Genomic DNA, 26453 nt, shown 5'->3' with positions numbered 1-26453 from the left:
TAGTTCCCCAAATATGTATGAAACATCTCCTACATCCCACCTGTGTCTCCAATTCTGTTCCATTTTAGCCTTGGGTTGCCTGTTGCATCAACTCTTTTTTCCACAGCTGCTGAATGGATTTCTTACACTAGAAATGACACCTCCAAAGTTCTGATGTTCTCATCCTAAATTACTCCAATAAACTCCCAAACTTCTAGAGGGGTAATAAGACACTTAAATAGATCATAAGAGAAGCCTATATACACCAAATTTAAGAAATTGCACCATTCCCAGAATCCTAGGTATGTTACAAACTGGACACATAACACTATTATTAGTTTAGACCATTAAGATACTGCGTTAGTGTAAGAAAGCAATAGACAAGAATTGAAGGAAAAAGAAAAAATCTCCCATGTTTATGTTTCCCAATATTCCAGTCTATTTTTCTCTATTGAGTTCATGATCCCTAAAATTAAGAGAAATAGTTGAGAGTATACCTCAGAAGGGTTATCTACACTACCAACTGCATCTCTCCCATGTTGCTGAAGGCCACGGTGTTGTGAAAACCCATGCTGTTGCTGTTGGTACTTTCATATCTGAGGTCTTTAGGGGCTTGCTCACTCTTGTCCCTTTCTGATCCATCTTTAGAAAAGAACAATCTAAAATAGAAATCTCATCAGATAGCTCCTCTTTAAAAAAAATTGTTTGCTGGGTCCCCTCCATTATCATCATGAGAAGGGAGGATACTCAGCTGAGGTGTTCTGGCCTTTGTATCCCATTCTAACAGTTTTCCATCTCTTTTTGCACTTATGCTATGTTCCAGCAACACTTTAACCTATGGTTTCCTGGAACAAACCATGACTGAGTCAGATCAGGTCTTAGGTCTGCTTAAAACCATCTTAATGGCTGCCCATGGCAATTAAGGTAAAACCTGAACTTATTCTGTCTGTGTAGCAGACACTGCATGATCTGGATACTGCCCTCCAGCCTCTTCTCTTACTGCTTTATGCCTGTCTTCTATTTTAATTACATTCCAAGCTCCCTCTTTCTGTGAGACTTTTATATGTGCTGTTCTATCTACTTGAAATGGTCTTTTTGTCCTTCCTTCACATGACCTATCCCTCTTATCCTTTAGATACCAGCACAAATATCTTCTTCTCAGAGTCCATCCATGGCCACTCTATTTAATGTAATAATCCTTTATAAAGGAATCAAATTATTTTACTCATTAGGACTTACCAGAGTGTCAAATAGTTGTTGAATAAATCAAGTTGAATTTCTTCCTAAGATTCTTTTAGTTTCCCTCTAAAGTCTTTGCTAACCATCTAGATGGAATCCATTTTTCTGTAGCTTCCTGATGGCATATTGTATATATTCAAGTGTGTTGCATTTAGTTATTTACATCCCTATTATCTCTACCAGTCTTTGAGGTTCCTGAAGCCTATATCTCATACATATTTGTATTTCCAGGACTTGAAAAATACCAAGTTTTCAATAGTGCCAGCTGAAGTAAAGGAATGAATGAATCCCATGAGCAAAGTTAGCTCTATGTTTGAGTAACTTAGGATCTCATGGCACCAAATATGTGTTAGTATACAGGTTCAGGGTCAAAGTATAGAACCATATTAAAGGATTTAGTATAGCAGACAAATGTCTTATGTTTACCTTTCTTCTTTTTCTACCCCAACTCCTACAAAGACATATTCGACTGGGAAACTTTTCTTAGCCCCCAGGTGCTAAGGAAAACATGTCTTTTCTGAACAATACCAAGCAGATTTGCTATGCCCTGCACACCCAGACAGACCCTGCTATCCTATGCCAGAAGTCTCATCTCCCACTCCTTTACCTGAGTAATGCCACTATTTGGGTTCTCTCAGCCTTAGCCTCCCTTCTCTGGTATTGTCTGCTAGGACTTGATGAAGGAGTCCATCTAAATGACTGTATTTGTATCAGCTGACTCAACTTTTGGCCAAAGATGGTTGAACTAATGTGGAGACTGACTCAAGCTCAGCCAAACAGATTCATTCATCTCAAGGCAGAAGGTAGTAGTGTGGACACGAGCAACACCACTTTTCAACTAGACAATAAGGCTTCAAAATCCTGTTTCCCTTTTCCCACCCTCCTTCGTTGCATGCATATCAGAAATTGAGACTTGCTAAGTATGGAATACAAATTAGGATCAGAACAACTGGTAGCAGTTGTGGTGTTTGTGGGGGAGGAGAGCGTGGGGGAACAGTTTGTGGATTCTGCATCCTTCCAGAAGTAAGCTTCTTTCCTTCCACATGAGCAGAAAAGCAATGGAAACAAGAGAGGATGCATGAGTGCATCAGTGGAACAGCTATAACACTTGGTAAGATAGGCCTGGAGTTCAGAATCCACATCACTCATGGACCGGTACTCCTGCCCTGCCCACAGCCAGTCAGCACCTGCTAGCAGCACTGACCAAGTCCAGAGCTTAGAGTTACTAGTCTGAGTCATGTATTATGTAATCTTGGGCAAAATCACTTGACTTCTTGAATTGTCAGTTCCATTTCCTTTTAAAGTGCAAGCCATCACATCCGTCTTCCTTTACTCACCAATTTTTTTGTGAATTTCAATAAAAATAATGCAAAGAAAATTAGACTTCTTATTTGGTAGAATAATGTAAAGTCTGGGTCATTATTCTTAAGAAATAAAACAACCAAACATATAACAAAGGAATAATATGTGAGGTTGAATGCCGTGCCTAAAAACATAGGAAATCTGACAGGAAGATGAAAAGATTTTAAATGCACCCTCATGCTCTGTAGAATGCAGCACTGCAGAGACCGTTCACCCCCCAGTAATGACTGTTAAATAACCAGAAGCCATTCTTCCTTCATTCCTTCATAGAGCTATTTCCTCCTGTTATTCTTCAATCAAAAAGACAGACATGGGCAACAAAAGAATAATATGACTTTACCTGGAGTGATTCTGCAGTAAATTAAAGCCTTTGGTATTTGATTCTTTTTGATAATTATTGCTCTGCAAAGAGAAGAGAATGGGAGGCAGGGACGGAGAGGAGAGAGACAAGAGAGCAACAGCCTCATCCAAAAACTTAAATCTTCCTTATTCCTTCAACGTCAGGTTCAAAGTGAGGTATTATTCTTTTAAGTTTAAATGTCCTAAATTCTTTTCCCTTAAGCTCAAGTACTTCTTCACTGAATCACTTTCTAAGGGAAATGACTACTTTTTCTGGATTGAATTTTAAAATTCTAGATTGCAGTTTGGATTTCCTCAAGTTTTCACATTAAGGGTAAGAATCTTTGCCAACTGCACACAATTACATTCTTTTGTATTTCACAGTAAAAGAACAAAGTTGTTTTAAAAGTTTATATGACTCGTTTTTAAAAATATATAAACTCTGAAGTTTGGAGGAGCTTTCTCTTTAATAAATTTCTTGTGTTAACACATTCCCATCTCTAGCATTCTGATGATTTTTATCTCCAGGTCAGAGTCGTATATCCATGTACTCCTACTGTGGGCCAGATACTTAATAAATAGGACCCCACATAGTCCTAAGAAAAAATTTATGATGTTGTTATTCTTCCCCTATTTTAAAAATGAGGAATATAAGGATTTAAGAAGTTAAGAATTTTACTGAAAATCACAGGTAGTAAGTCGAAGAGTTCAGATTTGAACCCAAGTATTTCTTTCCTTCTAAGCTTCAAAATTCAATATCCTTCCTGGGACATAAAAATAAGAGTTATCTGTATTCTAACTGGAGACAGAGCTGGAGAGACAGCACTGAGTACAAAGATAAACACAGTCCCTTCTCTCAAGGTGTTTATAGTCTAGTAGTGGAGACAGATACAGACATAAACTGATAATTGCAAAATTATGTGATTAAAAAAATACTACCACCTAAAATTTACTAGTGCATTCTATTTGCAAAGTACTGTTTTAACCGATTTCTTGTGTTGATTCATATAAACAGTGATAGAGGAATGCATGAGGAGCATAGTGGCCAAAGAAAGGGAGGAAGTATATCTTTTGAAGGGATCCATTTCATCATCATAAGCATCATCATAAGATAATGTGCCAAGGCAGGTGCCAAAGGATAGGTAAGAATCTGAATAGATATGTTTGAGTAGGGATATTGAAGACAAAGTGAATATGTGTGCAAAGGCTGAGGGGCATGGAGAAGCCTGGCCTCACAGTGGTTCCCAAGTAGAGTACATGAGGGAGAGGTATGGATCCATTTGAACAGGGGGCTAGGCCTTAGATCCTGAAAGGCCACACATGCCCTGTTGTAGAGTCTGGGTGTTATTCTACTGGCAGTGGAAGACCACTGAGGTAGTTTAAATGGGTGAATGGCATGGGACCTCAGCCCTCTAATCATACCTAAGGTGGGTATCTTTTCCAAGTATAAATGCTCAGGTCATGGAACAAGGCTGGAGGCCAAGGTTCATTCCATGTCATATAACCACATGACCAGCCACAAGGCTTGGACTCTAGCCTTTGATTTTGTCAGCACATGGGCTGGTGCTTCCCCAATCATGCAGCTGAAAAGTCCCAGTGCCTATCTTCTAGTGTCCAATGACCTGCCAACTAGATCCCTGTGTACTGCACCACAAAGTGATAGGCAACAGAGAATCCACAAATTTGCTACTTCTCCTGTCTTCAGAAATTTGGCCCAATAAATGGAAAAAAAAATACTCCATTTAGGTAAATACTCCTATAAATCACTCCTTAGAGGGCTTAGTGGAAGGAGCTCCTTTGCTCCAAGTTAAGCAGATCTTTACTTCTACCCATGTTGGCTCAGATGTCATTCCCCCTAAAGTCAGGGGAATAGAACAAAAGGTTTTTTATAGTCTCTCCTGACTGTTTTACAATAGGCCTTTCTCTATTCTGAGGTACACTGATCATTTAATTCAGAGAAAAGCAGTCTATCTGGCTCCAATTTACTATTACCATTTTTCCAACTTCAATCAGTGATGTCTTCAGAGCTTGCAGTCTCAGGCAGATGTGGGATCCTGGTGTCATTCACAGAAGTAGCTTGATTACAATCACATTCCCTTAATGATCTCATTCTAACTAGGCAGCAGCTTGACGCCCCTATTCCCTTCACAAATCTGCCTTGTGAGGTCTGTTCAAACTTCAATTCTGGATGTCTCTCCTATTTCTGCTTTATTTATTTTTTTTATTTTTTAATGTTTATTTATTTTTTACAGAGAGAGAGAGACAGAGTGTGAGTGGGGGGAGGGGCAGAGAGAAAGGGAAACACAGAATCCGAAGCAGGCTCCAGGCTTTTAGCTGTCAACACAGAGCCCAACGGGGGGCTCTAACTCACGAACTGTGAGATCATGACCTCAGCCAAAGTTGGACGCTTAACTGACTAAGCTACCCAGGCACCCTCTATTTCTGCTTTCTTGCTATTCAGGAGAGCTATGATTTTCTAGTTATTAGACACCCAGTGTTTATGAAACACCAAACTTTCAGGGGAAAAAGTGAGCCTTTCTTTCTTTTCTTCTGGGGCCAACTGTTAGGGAGGGGGTAATAAGAACAAACCTAATTTGTTACTGAGATCATAAAGACACACCCCTCCTACAAGGATTCTTTCCACTAGCCACTTTCTTTTTCCTTATGCCAAAGACACTTAATATTTGGCTCCTTAATTCCTCCTGAAGCCCATCTCATGTCCTGATTCCTCCAACCTCATTTTCTAAGCCAATTATGATCCTATTATCTTTGTTAACTTGCTACATTATACACACATAGATTATTGAAGACAGATTATGATCTTTATATTTAATTGCTTTTCATAATGTGGTATTTGTTTGGAAATGAAACTCTGATGAGGTGGCATTTCTCTATTTTATACCATCCAATGTCAGTCAATTAACTGCAAAAGAAAACAAAACAAAATCCTAGTTGTGAGTTTTAGGGGGAAAAAAGAGGGGGGGTATTTCTGTTTAAGCCCAGAAAGCAGACATCTAGCTATTTAAAATCAAAATTGGAACATGGAGACCTTAAAGAGAAAAATTACACCTCAGAGCTATAGAAAAGCTATTCCTTCTACCATGAAAAAACCAGGGTGGATATGGTAGAGGAAAACTGATTCTCCATCAACATAGACATTCCAGATATGTAGCCCAGAATCCTATATCCAGGCCATTTATTCATGGACTTTCCTCCCATTCAAGCAAACTGATTTACTTATACAGTCATCCACTCAAACGTTTATTGAACACTAGTTGTCTGCTAAGCACTGAAAGTGGAGGTTAAACAAGTTATAAACAGCCTTTGCCACCAAGGCTCTCACCTTGTATTTGAGGTGGCAAAAGCACGACAAAGGGCCACACATTAGGAGAGGATTTATGCATAATGAGGATGCCTGCGATCAGGGAAGGGATGACATGCTGAGACTTAAGATTTAGTTGAGCTGAATGAGACAAAATAAAAGGGGAAGGACATTGGTGATACTTGAATGAGCAAGCATGGAAACATTAAGGGTTATCATCTGGCAGCCTGCAGTTGGAATAGTGCTTCAGAGCAGTTGTTTGATCTTAACACAGGGCTGAAATTTGACTTACAATGCTTTTCTGCACACACGCCACACTTTCCCCTGCTCTTTATCACCTTACATCTAGGCTACTTTACACACTTGTGTTACTCACTTGGTCTCTAAATATGTTTGAGTTTTCAAATGTCAGCAGAGAGATAGCAAATAGAAGGACACATCAGAGAAGGCTCAAGTAGCTCGGTACAGGCAGAACAAAGGGTGAGTGCAGGCAAAGGAAAGAAAGGAATCTGCAGAAGTGCATGTGACTCTGAATATGAAGAGCCCTGTATACAATGATAAAGAACCTAAATTTCATCCAGAAAATTAAAGGAAGCAATTAAAGTAGCTCAAGCAGGAAGTGTCAGAGTCAGAACTGCTTATAGAAAGATCATGAGGCAGCAGTAGACAGGATGGATTGGAAGAGATAAAAAATAGAGACATGCATAAAAGTTCTAATGTTATTGATTAAACACAGGCTGGGTATCATAAAAGCCTTACCCAGTAACAATGAAAATAAAGGAGTGGGACATACCTTTTGAGATAATAAAGAGGTTGAAAGAATGAAACTCGGCAGATGATTGTTGTAGGAAATGATTAAAAGGGAAATGTTTTGGATAAAATCTATTTTTCTGTCTTAGACAGCTGGATTCAGTGTGGTGCCATTTGCCAAAACAGGGAAAGAAGATTAAATTGTAGGAATTAAAAACCCTTATTTTTTTGTCCTTCCTCATCAGGCCCTCACCTAGATAGTGAGTGATCTGCCTATGTCTGTAATCCTACCTTTCAAACAAGATATCAAGGAGAGAGATCATGACTTCATGAAGAGAGTATTAGATCTGTAACCAGGACACCTGGTGTCACACCATCACTTTATGTAATCTTGGACATATTTATTATCTTCACCGTGCCTCAAGTATCTCATCTGTCAAATGGAGATACTAAAAATTTCCCAACTCAAGGCTTGTTTGAAGATAAAATGTGCTCTAAAAAAAAATGAATTTACTTTGGAAGTTGCCAAGTGAAAGGAAATATCTAAGAGGTTAATTAAGTTGCTTAGGCTCATTCATATCAGCAAAGTAAGAATTGACCCACAGGTCATCATGTAGACAGATTAAAAAGCAGTGTGATGTAACAAGTTTGCTGTGTCAAAACCAGGAGCAAATGACACTAAAATAAACAAACTATCGACTGGTGAGATGGAATGAAATCTTGAAAGTCAGATCCAACCGACAGGAAATAATCTCTCTGGGCAGGCAGAGGAAAAAAAAAAATCTGTGAGCAAGGATGCTGGATTTGCTCCACAGTTTTTCCTCCAGAGAAACACAGCCTGAGATGTTCATTATGAAGATCCATCTGCTGGCTGTTTAAGTCCTTTGCACCTGGGATGTAAATGTTTATGACGTGGCTTGTGAGCCATGGAGTAGCTGGAGGTAGAGTCCAGCCTGTATCTCTCTCAAAAATGCTGCTGCATTTGGGGCTGAAGGTTCATTTGTTAGTGCCAAGGATCCAGTGCAAGAAACAGTGATCCCTCAGACCCATCAGACCTTTCTGCAATCCTCTCCTCAAGCAGATGTTAATGCATCCCTTGATGCATTAGGCAGGTCCTAAGGAGGTTGCCCAGACATAGGATGGTTTCATTGATTCGATTATGGATGAGGTGGCTATAAAAAAGTCTTCTCAAATACAGTAGCATGAACAAGGGAGAAGTTTCTTTCTGCTTTAGAAATCTCGGTAGGTTTTCCAGGACTGTGAGGTGGTTTACCAGAGAGAGAATCCAAGTTCCTTTTGTATTAACGTTCCCTCACTATCTTATCCGCATTTTTGAGATTTGCTCAACACCACATCTGCTGGGAGTACATTTTTGCATAGCAGAAAAGGGTAATGGGGAGGAGAAAGTATGCTGCCTCCCTTTTAAGGTGATAATACAGAAGTTACATACATTGCTTATGTTCAGTTAGGCCAAACCTAATCATGTGTCCACATCTACCTTCAAGAAAGTCTAGGGAGCGTGGTCTTTAGCTGGTGATCCACGTGCCTAGCTAAACTTGGGAATTACACAAGCAGAAGGGGTGATGAGATACTAGGGAGTAATTACCAATCTCTGCCATAGTGGTAAAAGCACTTTTGGTTGGAACTTAAGCAATAAAAATTATCTCAGAATTTGTCCTTATGGCTATCCTTAAAACTAATCTTCAATCTGAAGAGATACAGTGAGATACTAGTTTGATGCAAATCTAATTGTAGCATCTGCTATATTTTATTTTTATTATTGCATATAATTTATATATAGTCCAAGGTACAGATCTTAACTATTGCAGTTTAATGAGTTTTGGTAAGTTTATATACTGACCTAACCCACACCCTATTAAGATAGTGAGCATTTCTATCACCCAAGAACATTTCTTTATGCCTCTTTGAAGTCAATCCCCAACACCCAGGCAACCACTGTTCTGAATATCATCATCATAGAAATGATGGTATCCACAGGAAAAAAAAATGAGTTTTAAGATTCATTTGTGTTGTTGTAAGTAGTGTTTCATTATTTGAGTTACCACATTTTGTTTTCCAATTCTGCTATGATGAACATTTGGGCCATTTACAAATTTGGACTGCTATGAATAGAGTGACTATGAATATTCATGTATAAATATTTTCTGGACATTTATTTCATTTCTCTTGGATAAATACCTAGGAGTTCAATTAATGGGTCACAGGGTTGATGCATGTTATGTTCCTAAGAAATTGCTGGTTTTCCAACCAGCAATTTATAAGAGTTCCAGTTGCTCTAAATCCTCAGCAATATACGCCACTGGCAGAATTTTCAACAGAAGCTCTACTAATGAGCCTATTGGGTTTTGAAAGGGGAAAGATAAAATCTGGTTTCTGATTCACATATTATCGTATTTTCAACAACTACTTTCCACAGGTAGCAAATAAATACCAAGGAAATGTGCATAAAATATTCTGAAATACACAAGATATTATACAGAAAATGATCCTGTGACAAACATTTTTATAAAAAGGACTCTTTTTTATTTAATCTTATTCTTATTTATTTTTAATTTCTCTAATGTTTATTTTTGAGAGAGAGAATGAGAGACAGGGAGACACAGAATTTGAAGCAGTCTCCAAGCTCTGAGCTATCAGCACAGAGTCCAATGTGGGACTTGAACCCACAAACTGTGAGATCATGACCTGAGTCAGAGTCAGATGCTTAACCATTGAGCCACCCAGGAACCCCTAAAAAGGACTCTTTTTATTAAGATTTTATAGTGTCATGGCATGCTTGGAGGCAGAAAGCCTGGGTCTTCTCTCTGAGCCCTAATCTTTTCATCTACAAAATAGAGATAGTGATAGCCTTTTCAAGGTTTTTATGGAGTGTAAATAAGACAATTTGCCTAGCATCAACATAGTGCCTAATATAGGTCAAAGTATCATGTTTTCATAGAATCTAAGATAAAATAGTCTTATTCATATACTCATGATCGTGATTATCACCATCATTGCTATCATCATGTTCTGTAACCTTACCATATCCTAAGTAGTGCTAAGCACTTGTATATCCTAATTAAATTCTCAAAATACTCCTTAACTTCAGAATTGGTATGTTAATTTGTCATGCAACTGCTGACCTTTTTTATCTTGGCTTTCCAGCTTGTACCAAGTAATGCCTGTGGCTCTGTGCCCTTTGTTTGATAGAAGAGATATTTCATACCAGCAGCTGTGCAAGCACAAATCACTTAATGTAGACTAGAACTCATGGCAGAAGGGTCAGCAGTGGCACAGCTACTGCATTTCCTTGTCACTTTGTGACAAAAGGATCCTTTCCTGGACCATAACTCCACGGTGTGTCCTACTATGGCTCCTCCAAAGCATGCTCTTTGCAGTGTGCTAAGGAAACTGGAGACTTATCCCTGTGTTTATTCTCCTGACTATAGCTGCAGCTATAGTGTCACCAGATGACACCATAAGCGTTTGTATAAAAACATTGCAGGGGCGCCTGGGTGGCGCAGTCGGTTAAGCGTCCGACTTCAGCCAGGTCAAGATCTCGCGGTCCGTGAGTTCGAGCCCCGCGTCGGGCTCTGGGCTGATGTCTCAGAGCCTGGAGCCTGTTTCTGATTCTGTGTCTCCCTCTCTCTCTGCCCCTCCCCCGTTCATGCTCTGTCTCTCTCTGTCCCAAAAATAAATAAAAACGTGAAAAAAAAATTTAAAAAACAAACAAACAAAAAAAAAACATTGCATGCACCATATAATAGACAATGAGACTGCATTCAAAAAAAGGTACAAGACTTGCTCAGATTTGCAAAGTTAGTAAGTTTAAGAACAAAATTCAGACCCAAGCTGCATAAATCAAAGCCTCTATTCTAAGTTGCTGAGATATAGACTCCTTTATTGAAGCTTTATTTATTTATTTGTTTTTAAACCCAACTGGAACTTTAAGTTTCTTTGTAGAATACGATACAAAATTTTCTCATGCTATGTGCCTGAATAGGCTAAATCTGAAATCAAACACGTGTAATAAATTTGCACGTGCAGTAACATAAAGAGAAAACAATATTGATCTAACGATGACCCTTTGGGTAACTAGGTCATTTTAAAGCAAACCTCTAGGACACAATTGTGTTTCAAAGATTAAAGAAAACACAAACTTTACTCAAACAGATCTGGGTCAGAATCACAGTTTTTCCACTTACTGGCTATGTAATCTGAGACATGTTACCTAAACTTTTTAGGACTTAGTTCCTTTATTTGTAAAATAAATATATTGAGACTTCTTCATAGAAGAATCCTCATTGGTGTGAGGATTAAATATAAATATGTTGTCATATGTTACTGATTTGAAGAAATCATTGATGACAAGAGCATGCATTATTTCATTTACAACTAAGAAAAATGTCAATCAATTTTAAGTTTTCACTGAGTACAAAAACCCACAAAATGTGTATCTTAAACATCAATAAAATGCTAAGTGCCTGGTACATAGGCTCCCACTAAATGATAACTACCTTTGGAAGTTGTGTTACTACCACTATTATTGCCTCTTTGTAAGCCAAAAAAAAAAAAAAAACCAAAAAATTGGCACAGTGAAGAGTTCTAGTAATAAAATGCCTTCAAACATGGAAGGAAATTTCCTTGATACCCTCAGGTGGTCACAACTCTATTCACTGTTATCTCAATCTTTGCGATATCAGGACCTCACACAACTGTAAACTAGGATATCTGTTTATTTTATTTTTAATGTATCAGAATTAAATCATTCTTGATGACAGAATTCTGAAAAGGACAGAAGAGGACTTCTTTTACTAGTAATAGAAAAGAAACCAATTATTGCTAGTCCCTTTCAATTATATGTCTTGAATACAGGTGTCATTTTTAAAGTTAAAAGTTACATTCATCTATTATCCATAGGTGTGGAGGGAAAAAAATCCCTGACAACAGAAAAAGTATCTCTTTTTAAAGGTTAAGTATTAATGATGGATAGAAAGATATTCTGTTAAACAATTTCTAAGGAAAAGAACTTATTAGGGAAAAATGTTTATTTGGGCTCAAATCTGGAGATTTAGGATTTACTAGTGTAAAGCACTAAGCAAGTTACAAATTCACTCTGTGCCTCAGTGTCCTTAGCTCTACAGTAACAGAACAACACTTGCCTTTTAAAGTTGTCTAAATGAACTTTTCCCATGAAATTTCTTCTTTTCCTCTCCTTCTTGCTTTTACTCCTGACCTTTACCTATACTTAATCTCTTAATTCAACAGCCTCTTCCATCAGGAACTATAGAGAGGCCAAAGTAATTCTCCTATTTAGACATTAAAGTTTTATTTTAAATAATTACTTTTATCCTAAAAATATACCATATGGTCCAGTAAATCCACTACTGGGTATTTACTCAAAGAAAATGAAAACACTAATTTAAAAAGATATATGAACCCATATGTTTATTACAATATTTACAGTAGCCAAGATATGAAAACAATCCAAGTGTCCATCAACAAATGCATGGTTAAAGGTGTGGGATATATCTATAATGGAATATTACTCAGCTGTGAAAAGAATCAGGTCATGCTATTTGTGGTAATCTGGATGGATGTAGAGGGTATTATGTTAAGCAAAATAAATCATAGAAAGACAAATACCATATGATTTACTTACATATGGAATCTAAAAACAAAGAAATAAAAGAACAACAAACAGACTCATAAATACAGAGAACAAATGCTTTTCCATAGGGAGTTGGGATGAGGTGGGAAAAATAGAAAAAAGGAATTAAAAGGTACAAACTAGCAGTTATAAAATAAGTCACAGATGAAAATATAGCATAGGGAATATAGTCAATAATATTTTAATAATGTTGTATGGTGACAGATGGTGACTACACTTACTGTGGTGAGCACTAAGTAACGTATAGAATTGTTGAATCACTATGTAATAAACCTAAAATATAATACTGTATGTTAATTATACTTGAATTCAGAAAAAAATTACTTTTATAACAATGTGCCTAACATTTGTTTCCTCTACTAGGTTATGAGCTCTGTGATGTTAGGGACCATGTATATTATTTTTTTATTCCAACCCCTTACTATAGCACCTGGCACACTGTAGGTGCTTTATCATTTTCCCAAAAGAATGGATCAGTGGATGGAAGAACAAGTGAGGTAAGATGCCTGACTTAACTCCTGGCTCAAAATAAGCCTCCAAATGGTAGTTATTATAGTTTCTCCAATAGGTCAATAGTTCAATTTTCATGAAAAACTTTGGAAATTCTATTTTATCTTTATTCTGTCTTGCTATATTGCAATCATTTTAGGTATATTAAGCCTGCCTATCTGGAGCCTCACTCTATTTTCTGGGATCATTTGGATCCATACAGCTGAAGGAAGGTTTCTTAAGTATGTTTGTCATTTCATGGTGGCCTGTCACAATCCATATCTATTTGATTGTACTGAAGATTTGTTTCCTTAGAAATTAAAGCATTTTTCCCAGTTGTGAGTGAGCGTGAGTCAACAGCTGCTGTGGAAATGCCAACACTCATGGATACTTCCCAATTATCCATGAAGCCTGGTGACAGGAAAGAGCAACAGTCTTTACTTAAGGAGTTGCTTGGGGGAAAAGCACAGCCATTTGCAAATGCACGGAACAAGTGGATTTGACAGAAGAAATGAAAATATATGAATAGAACCACAGTCAGCAGGGTGGCTTTCATCATGATAATCTCTGCCAAGTTCAGTCCATTATTCTCAGGGTGCAAAGAGGCCTATTTTTGCATGGCAAAGGATGTACAGAATGAGCTGGAAACAGTCTCAGGATTTCTGAAAAATAAAGCAGCTTGTTTTGATGTATATGAATTGAGCCTGCAGAGACCATTGACCAAAGCTATGGCACCACCCTCTTTGGATCTAACAATGGAGCTTTTTCTACTTAGATTCTGAAGTCAGACCATGAATCACAGACCCATGACTTATTAGATGTGTCTCTTAAGAAGATTCCTTAATCCCTTGGTATCACAATCTCTTTGTTTTAATGGGGGAAACTATAGTACTTCTCTCAAAGAGTTGTTGTGAGAGACCAGTTGTTATACTTAATGTGGTGAGCTACTACCATTATTATTAACAGTTATTCACCCCTTAGACTTCCTGATACTGTAGTCAATAAGTGTATATGGTGCCCTTCTTATTGTGGTCATGGTCATCATCACCATCACATATAGGTATGGTGTTTTATAGTTTTTAAAAAGCAAGCCTAGTTAATCTTTCTAATACTCCTCTAAGACAAAGAACTATAACTCATCTAATAAAACACATAACCTAACTTATGTTTGTCAGGTCCATTAGGCCCTGGATTAACAGGTCAGGAAAAAATTCAAAAAAGTTAAAAGGAGCTTTCATACTAGTAAGAATAGAGAGGTTTAGAAACTAACACCTTTGAGTAACTACAATGTGGCAGACCTTTAGCTCGGAGCATTTATCAGTGTTATTTGGGTCATCATTATCACCATGTAATCCAAATCTTCTTCAAATAGAGGTTTCACAGATAGTATTGGTCAGAATGAATTTTAACCCTATTATATCTGACTGGAAAGCCCATGTTATTTCCACTATGCAATCCTCATTCAGATAATAATATTAACTGAAGTGTGTGTAAGTGCCACCCATCACAAGCAACCTGGCATGAAGTGTTTGTGACAGAGTTGCACTGTTACATTCAGTGTTTGGATTCTGAGGATGAGTGGCTTGGAACTTCAGGGACCAGTCCCTAATCAATCACCTTGATTTCCTTACTGCCTATGACAGGACATGGTGTATGATGGGGACTGAGTGAATGTTGGTGTAAGGATGGGGACAGAAAAGGAAATGAGAAGTCAGGAAGGGGACCATTTTGGATGGGAAAATATCCCATTTGTCTTCTATACCCCTATATGTTTCTATTGTTTTTTGTACATATTTTTCAAGTCACTAAGTATTTTCTTGTCTCTCTCTTGTGTACACCTGGTTTTGTCAATATTCCAGGTGTGAACACACTTTCCAGGTGCTACATACTGCCTGACATATGATTGATACCACATATACAAGGATTATTGTTTCTGTTAGGCCATTATATGTTTCTCAGTGCAACCTAGGGCTAAGTGAGATTTTTATCAACTGCATCCCATTATTCAGGTTTACTCCAAGCTTATTGTTAACTGAAATCTGAGAACTTTTTGGCCAAAACCCTCATATCCTACACATGTGTGATTTTTTGAGTGGAGACTCAGGACTTGACAATTAGTTCTGTTGCGCTATTCATGGAGAGATATGGTTGTTTGTTTGTTTGTTTTCTTGTTTGTTTGTTTGTTTTGGAAAGAAGCAAAGTTTTATGAATGGTGATAAAAGGGGGTAGGTTGAATTTAAATGCAAGTAGAAAAGGCCATCAGGCTGAGTGTATGTGTAGGGATGGCTGAAAAGATTGATAAGTAGCTTTAAGTCCAGGGAACTGACCTGATGAAAGAAGGGACCCTGCTTGAGAGGACATCTTGCAGGAGAGAGTGAAGGGGTTAGAGAATACATGGACTGCAGTGAAGAACAGCCATAAGGCCTGGTAAAGGCTGTGGGGACTTGAGCTCTGAAAGAACATAAAGTCTCTTATCTTCCTTATTTCCTCAAACCATCATTTGGGAAGATTTTCTGTACTGTACTCAGAAGTACCAAAAAGAGGTTTTCTGTATCTAGTAAATTGGAATGTCTACCTTTATGAGTTAAAGTTAGAATAAAAATGCCTTGAACCAGACCAGCTTGATTCAAGGACAGCATTTCTTTTCTCAGTCCCATATATCGAGGAGGATTCCTAATTACAGTGGACGCTAGAAATAGGAAAGCCATTGTGGCACCGCAGAGTGCTAGTACATTCAATTATTGCCTTTTGCATACTATGCCTAATGAGTCCCAGCAGTTAATAGCTAATATAAGAAGCATTAAGCCATTTGTCACAGTTTAAAAATATTCCATTTCCTTCTGGCTGCTTTTGTGGCTTTCTATTCTGAAAGCCAAGATTTACCCTCAACACCCTTTCATTCCTTCTTCTTATCTACTCTAAAGAACTAATTTTCTTAGTGCCCTGACATCATTTCCAGGTCTTTTTTTAAAAATTTTTTTGGAGGGAGTTTAACAAAGCGTTTGTTTCATAGCCTTAAGATTTTGGTAGAGACATTATGATATGTGGATTAAAGGCAGGATTCCAAATTAAAATATATTTAAAAGAATTATTATTGAGTCCATCTGGCTTCATCTATCAAAAGCAGAAACTATTCTTGCTTTCAAATGCTTAGAATATTATCACTGAAAAATTGTAGCAAAATGAAAAATTTAGTGATTTCACAAAGATTAAAGGAAATGGTGCTCCTAGCATGCTGCCATTAATAGCTCTTCTGAGAACAATGCCATTATGAAAGCTACCCTAGAGAACACAAAGGATGAGGGTATTTGGATCTCCTCAGTCATTGGTCCCCAAAGTGTAAGAACACTGGTGTACTTACACAGACCCCTTCAGGAGTTGCACAGGGCTTGGCACTGGCTGACTGAGGGGTTGCCTTTGGAAGTTATATAATCACCCAATCTGTCACAAGGAGCTTAAGATCCTCATCTCTAATATAATCAAAGTATCCAGGAATAACATCTTGAAAGCCATTGTTTCCAAAGACATCAATTTGTATATTATTCTTTCCTCTTCTCCTGGCTCCTCCCTTTCTTAGGACCCCTGTCCAACCATAGCGACTGATCCCAGGTTGTTTATCATTCAGAATGGATTTACAGCTTTGCTGTCCCATAAGTAGATCTCCTGGACCCTGTGGAATTGTGATACTAGCAAGTAGAAAATTGGCCCAGTCAAATCCACTGGGCAGGTCTGTATCTGTGATGGAGAAAGCAGATTTGTACCTTATTATCACCTCATCCAGGAGTATGAGAGGAAGGACACAGCATCAGTAGGGTTCTATGAGCCAGAATCCTGGGGTGTATGCAATATTCTAGATAGAATCCTACAGCCAGGACTAAGCAAAGGCTGGAAGGAGTTTAGGGTTCAGGAAAAAGGAATGCCTTGAGTTGTTATGGGCACTTGGTAGCTGGAGAGGCCTTATTTTGTGATCCAACACAGCAAGCCACCATAGAGGGCCATCCTAAGAATGTTGAAAGGTTCTGGAGAGAGGCAGGTAATGTTTTACATACACATGAGCCTAACCGCTAGTTCTGTCTCTACAAAAGTATTTTCAACAATAATGTATACATGGGAGCATATTCTTTTCATTAGTAGAGCCATAGATATTGAAAGAAAAGCTAGAGAGTAAACTTCCTAAGTCTCAAACCAAGGAAGAGTATTACATAAAAAGAGGGGAAAGCAATCCCCCAGGATGTCTGGAAATAGGGCAGGAAGGAATAAATTTATATCTCCACAAGGAAGTTTAGGTTAGACTTGAGAAAGCAAGAGTATTTTCTGAAATAATTACATGATACTAGAAAGTTTAATAAATTGTTGAATCCTTGGTAAAATGTCCAGTCGTTTCCATTTATGCTCCTGATTTTTACCTCGAATTTTCTGATTTTGAGACTGAAAAACTGACGAAGTCAAGAGCCTGGTTAGTTTATTTTTGGATTTTACATAGGATCAGATAGAAAGTAATTTTTATTTCTATTCTTGTTAACATCTTTTCATGGTCTCTATGAACCTACTGCCTCTGCCTTAACAAGTATAGTGAATATTAGTGAAACTTCATTGTTGAGTGAAGATACTGTAATGATTCACTGACCATTGTTTCTAGTCTAGCCAATGAAAGATTCACAAGAAGGCACGCAAATGGTTGGTCATAGTGAGGTCTGTGGCAAGATGATATAAAGACTCACACCCTATCCCCAGAGTGTTTATAAGTGTTTTTCAATTTAGTGCAAATGTTGTAAACAGAGACAATGCTCAAATGAAGTAAGAACATCTAATGTTCAAAGTATAGAAATAGAGAAAGACATAAATGATATTTGTGATGTAACAGTAAGTTTCAGCATCTGGTCCTAGAGATGGAATTATACTAACTGCTAACTAACTCAAGGACAAATAGTAGTTGCTTTTTCAGTAATTTCTTCATTATCTTGTTTTTCTATTTCAAAATTAGAATAAGATGTTAAGAAAGAAATATGGTAAACTACCTGGCATCCTTCAGTACACACTTTTATGGTGAAACTGAGTAGAGTTTGAGCTTAATTTGAGCACATACCATTTAAATACTCAACTTGTATCTGAATACCAGAGATGAGACAATTTAGTGTATTTTGTATTTCCTAATTTTTTAACATATTTTTTTAATGTTTATTTATTTTTGAGACAGAGAGAGACAAAGTACAAGCAGGGGAGGAGCAGAGAAAGAGGAGGACACAGAATCTGAAGAAGGCTTCAAGCTCTGAGCTGTCAGCACAGAGTCTGACGTGGGATTCAAACTCACAAGCTGTGAGATCATGATCTGAGCTGAAGTTGGATGCTTAACCGACTGAGCCACCCAGGCATCCCTAATTTTTTTTAACTTCGAAGCTTTTTTTTTTTTTTTAATATTTATTCTGAGAGAGAAAGAGAGCGTATGGGGGGTGGGAGGGGCAGAGGAAAAGAGAGAATCTCAAGCAAGCTCCATGCTGTCAGTGCAGAGCCTGACATGAGGCTGGATCTCATGAAATAATGAGATCATGACCTGAGGCAAAATTGAGTCAGATGCTTAATGGACTGAGCCACCCAAGCGCCCCCCTTGGCTTTTTCTTTTAATGCTTTCCACACCCTGCTCTTTTTTCCAGCAAGAGCACTTCAGTACTGGAATAGCTGCTGGTATAAATCTAAGAGTCACAAATCAGAATGACTTCTTAGAAAATTAATTCTTTTTCTGAGACAAATTTTCGTCTGATTAAATACACACCCAACACCTCTTCTCAGTTTATTTTCTAAGGTTAAGTCTGAGAAATTTTGTGTCACCCTGACCTGATTCATTGAAATAACGGATAGGATCAATTTCATGACTTACTGGCTTCATGCCTGATCCCTGAAAGGCTTGTGGAATCACCAGGCTACTAAAGCTATCATGAAACCATGTTAAAAATGAAGTCTATGAAAAGAAGGTGCTATTTTTCAGTCTTTGTTTCTAGAAGTTTTCTTTCCTTCCTCCCTCTCTTCCTTCATTCTTTCCTCTCTCTTACTTAAACAAAGACAGATGAATGGACTCAAGTGAGTTCAACTATGAAAATCTAGAATGAGTCCAGTGCTGCTTATGTCATGACCCTTGTTAATTCCTGGAATGGAAAGAAGCAGAAGTAAAAGCTAAGCACAGATACATGTCAGAAGCATGTCAGAAATTAACTCCACTTCTTCCTTTAGTTCAGAGAAATCTATCTTCTTGATTCTGCTCATACAGGTTTTCTGTTCTGAAGCCAGAGAAAAGTAGAGAGATGCTGGTTCTCATAACCTATGACTCCATATCTGACTTCATTCTTTTTTTTTTTAATTTTTTTTATTTATTTTTTATTTTTTTTAACGTTTTTATTTATTTTTGAGACAGAGAGAGACAGAGCATGAAAGGGGGAGGGACAGAGAGAGAGGGAGACACGGAATCAGAAGCAGGCTCCAGGCTCTGAGCCATCAGCCCAGAGCCCGATGCGGGGCTCGAACTCACGGACCGTGAGATTGTGACCTGAGCTGAAGTCGGACGCTCAACCGACTGAGCCACCCAGGCGCCCCATATCTGACTTCATTCTTGGGGCTCATGCTTATTATCAATTACCATAACACTTGACAATTCCCCCCTGCCACCAGACTCAAAGATGAGAACTTCATCCTTCTTATCTTCAGTTGATAGACAATCTTATATTAATGTACCCATCACATTGAATTTCAGTCTTTTAATTATGTCACTTTCTTTTCTAGTATATTGAGGACTACTTTATAGAAAAGAACATGACTTACTCATGTTTGTGTCCCCAGTGACTAGCAGAGTATCTAAACATGGTAGGTTCTCATAAACTGCAAATGAATATTGAATGGATTGATCATTGCATAGATGAGTGGATAGATGGGTAGATTCTGATCTCTTATTTCCCAGGACCTTAACATTCTCTTCTGAAGAACAAAGGTTTGATGAATACCTCTAAGATCTTTTTTGGCATTCTGAGATTCTATGACAAAACATAACTCTGTGTTCTTAGTCCTTTTTTTTTTTTTTTTCTCTCTCTCAACTCAGGGTCTTGATCACTATTGCCTGTACCATGTGGGAGTTTAAATACTCTCTTGCCTATTGAATAACCCTGCACATTCCTAGCTTTGCTGACTTGTTTGGTTTGGGTCTCATCTATTTAAGTCACACTGCCTCTGCCCCTCCTTGCTCCTCTCCAATGAAAACCAGAGAATGGCATCCTTCCAGGAAATGCTACACTAGAATTGAACAATGATTAACTATCTCACAATGGTCTCAACATATATACCATGAGAGGGCATGGCCATAATGTTTTTATCCTTCCAGCCATCCATCTTTTCCATACTATTTTTATAAGTGGGTATTATGTGCCGGATACACGTTATATATGTTTTTTGCCTAGTATTAATGATGAGTAAGTTGAATACCTTATCTCGAAAAGCTTAGCATCTACTAAAAATAGACCTAAAAATCAAAACCATAATACTGAGTAGTACTGAGTACTGTGGGAGATCAAAGAGAGAATGATGAATATTATCTAAAGGAAAAGACAGAAAATATTAAGCTGAGCTAATGAGGAACTGTAAGGAGGTTGATATGATTGGAAGTTAGAGCATTAGGAAAAGGAGCGGTCCAGAGGCTGCTACAGGGTCCACATCACAGCTTGACCTTTCCCTCTGCCTTCTCCTGCTCTTCTTCCTTCAATGGGTGTTGACCTCAACACCCTTAATGTTGACCATTAAGGGTTTACTTCACTGAGAACAGAACCTACTACCTAAGGAGGTTTTGTGTAGGTGATAAAGAGACATGAACCAGGAGAGTGCCATGATAACAACTGTGCTTTAGGACTATCACTTTATTAACAATTTGGTTTAGTAGATCAGTTATTAGATTATTTCCATAGTCCACATTAGAGTTGATAAGGGCCTGAAATTAGAAAGGAGGGGAATCAAAGGATAGCTACAAGATACAAAATAGGAAGAAATTGTTCCTCAACATAATACAGAGAAAGAGGGAAAAGAAGTTGAAAAAAAGAATGAGACTCGCTGAGATACACAACTCAGGAAGAAGAGATTGATCTTGGGTAAGGGAGGTAGGTACACAATAAAATTAGAGTCCTGATATAGCTATGTTAAGTGTGAGTGCCTGTAGAGTATCTGGATAAAGGTGGGACACGTGGGGTGGATGTGGATTTGAGTAGTGAGGTCTGGCTGGGAAAAGGAATGCGGAAATCATTGTCCCTTGTGTGGACAGAAATTGAGAGAAGGAAATGAGTCTGCTCTGTATCCATACAGAAGAGAAAGGAGTTATGAACTGAACTTCAGAAAATATACATACTCAGGATATTGGTAATGAAAAGGACTGAGGAGCAATCCTCAGTAGATGGATAAGGAGGACAGAAAGTTGTGAAGGAATGGCAGACAACAGCATTAGTGGTCACGTAAGGTAAGGACTGAAATGTTACTTGGATTTGACATGTGGTGATGAACCATTTATTCATCTTCTATCATGTTACAAGCACTCTGTGAGGCACAGGATATTTAGAGCAGAATAATGGTAACCACATTCCACTAAGAGAAAAATACCAACAAACAATATTTCTGGGCAGTGTAATATGAACTTTGAAGACACACACATTCAGTGCTGAAAATGGAATTGGGAGAGCCAGTCTAGTCTTCTTGGAGCTACTCATAAATGGAGGGGCACTGGGAAGTAAATAAGTTCTCACCAGTGGGAAAGCAGAAAAGTATTTGGGGTAAGGATGAGAGGTATGAGAAAGCCTATTTCAAAATCAATGACTCATTATCTAATAGGCTCAGAATTTCTTGTAAAGAACTGAGCATTTAAAATACATTCTGAAATTCCAGCAAGCTTGCCACAACTCTCTGCAGCTTCCCTTCACTCTCTTCTGCAAGGTAACCTCCGGTGCTATTTTCTCTAAAAGCAAATCACACAAGTCACATCTCACTCAGGAGAGGTCCAAAGAGTAAAAGATTCCTCAGAGTTTATTGGCTAAAGCCACCACTTTCTCTAGGGCCTAGTCAATAAAATTTTATGTGTAGCAAATGTAGTTTTTAGTTTTCAACAGCTCATAGACCATAATTCTGAGTTTATAGTTATCCCTTTTGATTTTGAAGTGATAAATTGCATGCTTACAGGAAAGAAAATTAAAACTACCTGTGGCCCCAGAACCCAGAGATAGCCAGTTCTAACAATTTGACAAATTTATTCCACTAATTATTCTGTGTTTTTCCATATCACAATTTATAATTTGTGTCTTTTTTTTTAATTTAACATCTTTAGAGAAGCATTTTCCTATCATATTTTCTTCTAACTTCTGAATGATTAACTTGATTTTTTCCATTAAGTGATGTCTCTAGGTAGCATATACTCTGTTTAACCTGTTACTTTTTCTTACAAACCTCTCCTTGGGGCGCCTGGGTGGCTCAGTGAGTTAGGCGTCCGACTTCAGCTCAGGTCATGATCTCACGGTTTGTGAGTTTGAGCCCAGCATCGGGCTCTGTGCTGACAGCTCAGAGCCTGGAGCCAGCTTTGGATTCTGTGTCTCCTCCTCTCTCTGCCCCTCCCACGTTCATGCTCTGTCTCTCTGTGTCTCTCAATAATAAATAAATGTTAAAAAAGTTTTTTTTTTTTTTTAATAAAAAAAGAAACCTCTCCTTAAGGGCTTATTTCCCCATAGGATTTAAGGTTTTGGTTTTATGCCTTGCCTTATACTCTCATCAGCTGTTTCCATAGGACCTGAGAGACTCTGGACCACTCTGAAGTGTATGTTTGTTGCTGATGTGCTCCAGGGCAACAGAAATGTCTCGTTAACCTTTGCTTTCTTGTAAATTAGCCTGGCACGTGATATACTTTTATTATATCTGCTGACTTAATAATGATTCCAAAGACATCATGATAACTACCCTTCATTTTTGAAAGACTGAGTGGAAAGCATTGTGCCAGGGATCTTACCTATTTTGTTGCTAATCTTCATCACAGTGTTCAGAGTCACAGGTGAGCATTATTATCCTATTTGTTACACAAGGAATCTGAGATTTGACTTTATTGAATCAAAGATCTATATTAAAAAGAGTAACCTGAACCAAATAAATCACTCTGCTGAAGCTCCAGACCCATTTCCCTCATGTGAGCATAAAGTCAATGCCAGTTATTATAGAAGCTACAAAATTGAACAAGAGATGGAAATTTTTCTCTAAAATTTAGCAATATGACAGGAAAAACACACCTATAAAGATGAATCAAGGAGAGGAAAAGAGAGGAGATTATTTTATCTTGGATATCATTTAGAATTGCCGGCATATAGTGGTAATAAAAAAAAAAGCAGATAGCCTTTAGTTGGCTTTTTTTATTATTATTTTTAATTCTCTGTAGGCAATATATCCATTTATTGCCTACATCTTCACAGATTCCTCCTGCCCATCACATATCTTAGTATGCTCTGCATTTAAAAACACTGATTTTAATGTGGTTATGTTTGGAAAGTATCAAATGAATAGAATGAGCATGAATAATGACATCTCCTATTTTAATCAAATATTACAATTTACTCCCTCTATTCCATTACTTGAACTTCCATTACTTGAAGATCCATTACTTGATCTTTAGGCCAAAGATAATGAAAAGAGGAGGCCGGCACTGCAATGAGGACACAGCAGTAGGCAATTCCAAGATTAATTTAGGATACTGATTTTTGGAATCAGGTATGTGGAAACACACACATCCTGAAGCTGCTTCCTGAATGTCTCTCAGCTGTGTCCTTTTAGGGGCATTCAGGGTTCTCCAGTGACATGTCATTATATGTATGCATTCTTGTCCCTAAATACCCTAAGCACATTCATTCTTTGGTAATAGATGCAATTTGTTAAGTACTCACTTTGAGTTAGACACTAATTTGTATAGATTCATTTATCCTAAGAACAAACCTCTGGGGAATGCAAAATAAACTCCATATAATAGCTACTAAGTAGGAGACCTCAGATCTGAACTCCAGGGCATATAATGCCAAAATCATTTCTCTTTCAATTTTGCCAACCCTTTTCTTGATCTGAAACCTTGCTTGAGGTGAGCATTCTGCTTCTTGAACATCTGTTTTCAGTTCTTCTACTAAAGGCATCTGATTTCTCCATTGGGGAATTGCATCTTTTCTATTAGATACATTCATAGTGAGTCTGTCAATCAAAATGCCTCACCACCCAGCTGTCCTGACATAGGGGTGACCCAAGGAAAGCCAATCAAGTCCTCTATCCCTAGATTTAAAATTTTGAGCAATAGAGAATGGCAAGGTCATTGATGGGATTTACTCCTCCCTATGGTGAAGCCCTAAGGAGATTCTTCATTAGTTTATGCTAAATTTCAGCATTGGCCTACTTCTGGTCCTTTCTGAGCCCTGTTCAGATTTTTATTTAATTCTGTGAGCTATTTCACAGATTTTCAATAAATTACCTTTGGCATAAATTAAGTAGAGTTGATAACGGGATATCTATTGCCTGCAACCAAAGAACTTCAACAAATATTGCCTTGTACTATGCTTTGTTTAAAAACAAAACAAAACAACAACAACAACAAACAACAAAAAACAAAAAACAAAAAGAAAACACGACAAAAAGAAATTAACAATGATTCCCTAAGGGGACACTTGCTTTGTTCTATGCTGCACTCTTACCCTGATTTCTTCTTGTTTTAGAACATTCCACTAGTGAGAGTTGGGGACCCCACTAGATTCATATAGATCTATAAAGAGGGCAGAGGATCCTGGGAGCTCTGAGATATATTGCAGGCTTATAGGAGCCCATGATACAGACATGGAAACCAAGGACAGAATGAGTAAAATATTTAATAAGTGCTAGAGTAAGTTAATGGACAACCTGGAGCCAGGCATCAGCTGTCCACTCTAAATGTCGACTTCTAAGAAAAAAAAAAAAAAAAAAAAAGCGAGAAGGAGATAAACCGAGAAACATTCTCTTAACTATAGAGAACAATCTGATGGTTACCAGAGGGAAGAGGGTGAGTGTGTGGGTGAAATAGGTGGTAGGGATTAAAGAGTATACTTATTATGATAAATATAAATAATCTTTTAAAAAAGGATGGACTTTTATATAATGCTTAGGCAATATAATTACTTTTAAAATGACTTTATTTTTTTTTTTCAACGTTTATTTTTATTTTTGGGACAGAGAGAGACAGAGCATGAACGGGGGAGGGGCAGAGAGAGAGGGAGACACAGAATCGGAAACAGGCTCCAGGCTCTGAGCCATCAGCCCAGAGCCTGACGCGGGGCTCGAACTCACAGACCGCGAGATCGTGACCTGGCTGAAGTCGGACGCCTAACCGACTGCGCCACCCAGGCGCCCCTTAAAATGACTTTAAAATGACTTTACATTTAAAATTACTTTACAATATGGATTCTTCCAAACTTTAGCCAAAATTTGCTTTCTTTCCCCCAGAAAATTGTTTTACAACAAAATCTTAGTTTAAACTATTCTTAAAACTGATATTACAGATTTATTGTTTTTAAAGAAGTAAAATGATGTATTCATTTATAAAATTATAGAACATAGATTAGGTAATAGAGGCTCCATCTCTCTTTGAAGATACCTTGGATATCAAATGGCCCAGATGCATGGTTTTAAGAAGTATCTTATTACTGTAATCCATGTGCTAAAGATAATTTGGTTTTTGGCCAGAGCCCCAGTATTGGTTAAGAAATGAGTTTGTCATCTTGGGAGTATTACTTGTTTACAAAGGATGTCCTTTCTAATGAATTCAAGATAAAACATAGCTGAGAATAATTCATTTGTTTACCCATTTATACATAGGTACATTTAATTCATCAGCACATACTATTGAGTGTTTTGCAGAGGGATTAAAGGTGACAAAAGTAAATAGGATTTGTCACCTTAAGGAGCTATAACACGTATTTATACGTGCAACAATTTCCCTAAGTAGTATATGCTGTCTATAGCTATAGAATATATAAAAGCCTCCTTACTGCTTTTATAGCTCTATGTATGTGTCCTAAATTATTATTTACAATGCACTTTTTACTACACGGAATTACACTCTCAAGCATTTAACTATTGCCTTAATTATATGATCTACACTAGAATAGAAGATGAAGGAGGGCAAGAACCTTGGTTCATCTCTGTATTTCCAACAGTGGTAACAGTCCTTTGCACAAAGAAGACAGTAAGTATTGACTCCACGAATGAATGAGCAATGAACTTTACCTAGAAAGTCTTGAG

At 37.7% G+C, this 26453-nt stretch overlaps 2 long non-coding RNA genes across 3 annotated transcripts in view; one reads left to right on the top strand and one right to left on the bottom strand.

Moving 5' to 3' along the window:
* The window catches only part of LOC123601051, a 155613-nt gene that overhangs the window by 64262 nt on the left and 64898 nt on the right, over positions 1–26453 (bottom strand). The gene's annotated exons all lie outside the window — the stretch shown is intronic.
* LOC123601049 overlaps positions 1–26453 on the top strand; it is a 177964-nt gene that overhangs the window by 138401 nt on the left and 13110 nt on the right. The window contains exon 5 of one of the 2 annotated variants that reach the window (XR_006713950.1): positions 2851–2961. The exons of the other annotated variant lie outside the window; for it this stretch is intronic. This is a non-coding gene — a long non-coding RNA (uncharacterized LOC123601049). Of the gene's footprint in view, positions 1–2850; positions 2962–26453 lie in introns of those variants that run through there. 2 annotated transcript variants of the gene reach the window in all.

This window comes from Leopardus geoffroyi, chromosome D1 (genome assembly GCF_018350155.1).
Source record: "Leopardus geoffroyi isolate Oge1 chromosome D1, O.geoffroyi_Oge1_pat1.0, whole genome shotgun sequence".
Lineage (NCBI taxonomy): Eukaryota > Metazoa > Chordata > Mammalia > Carnivora > Felidae > Leopardus > Leopardus geoffroyi.
Note: the sequence above shows the minus strand (reverse complement) of the source record. Positions and strands in the feature narration are given on the sequence as shown.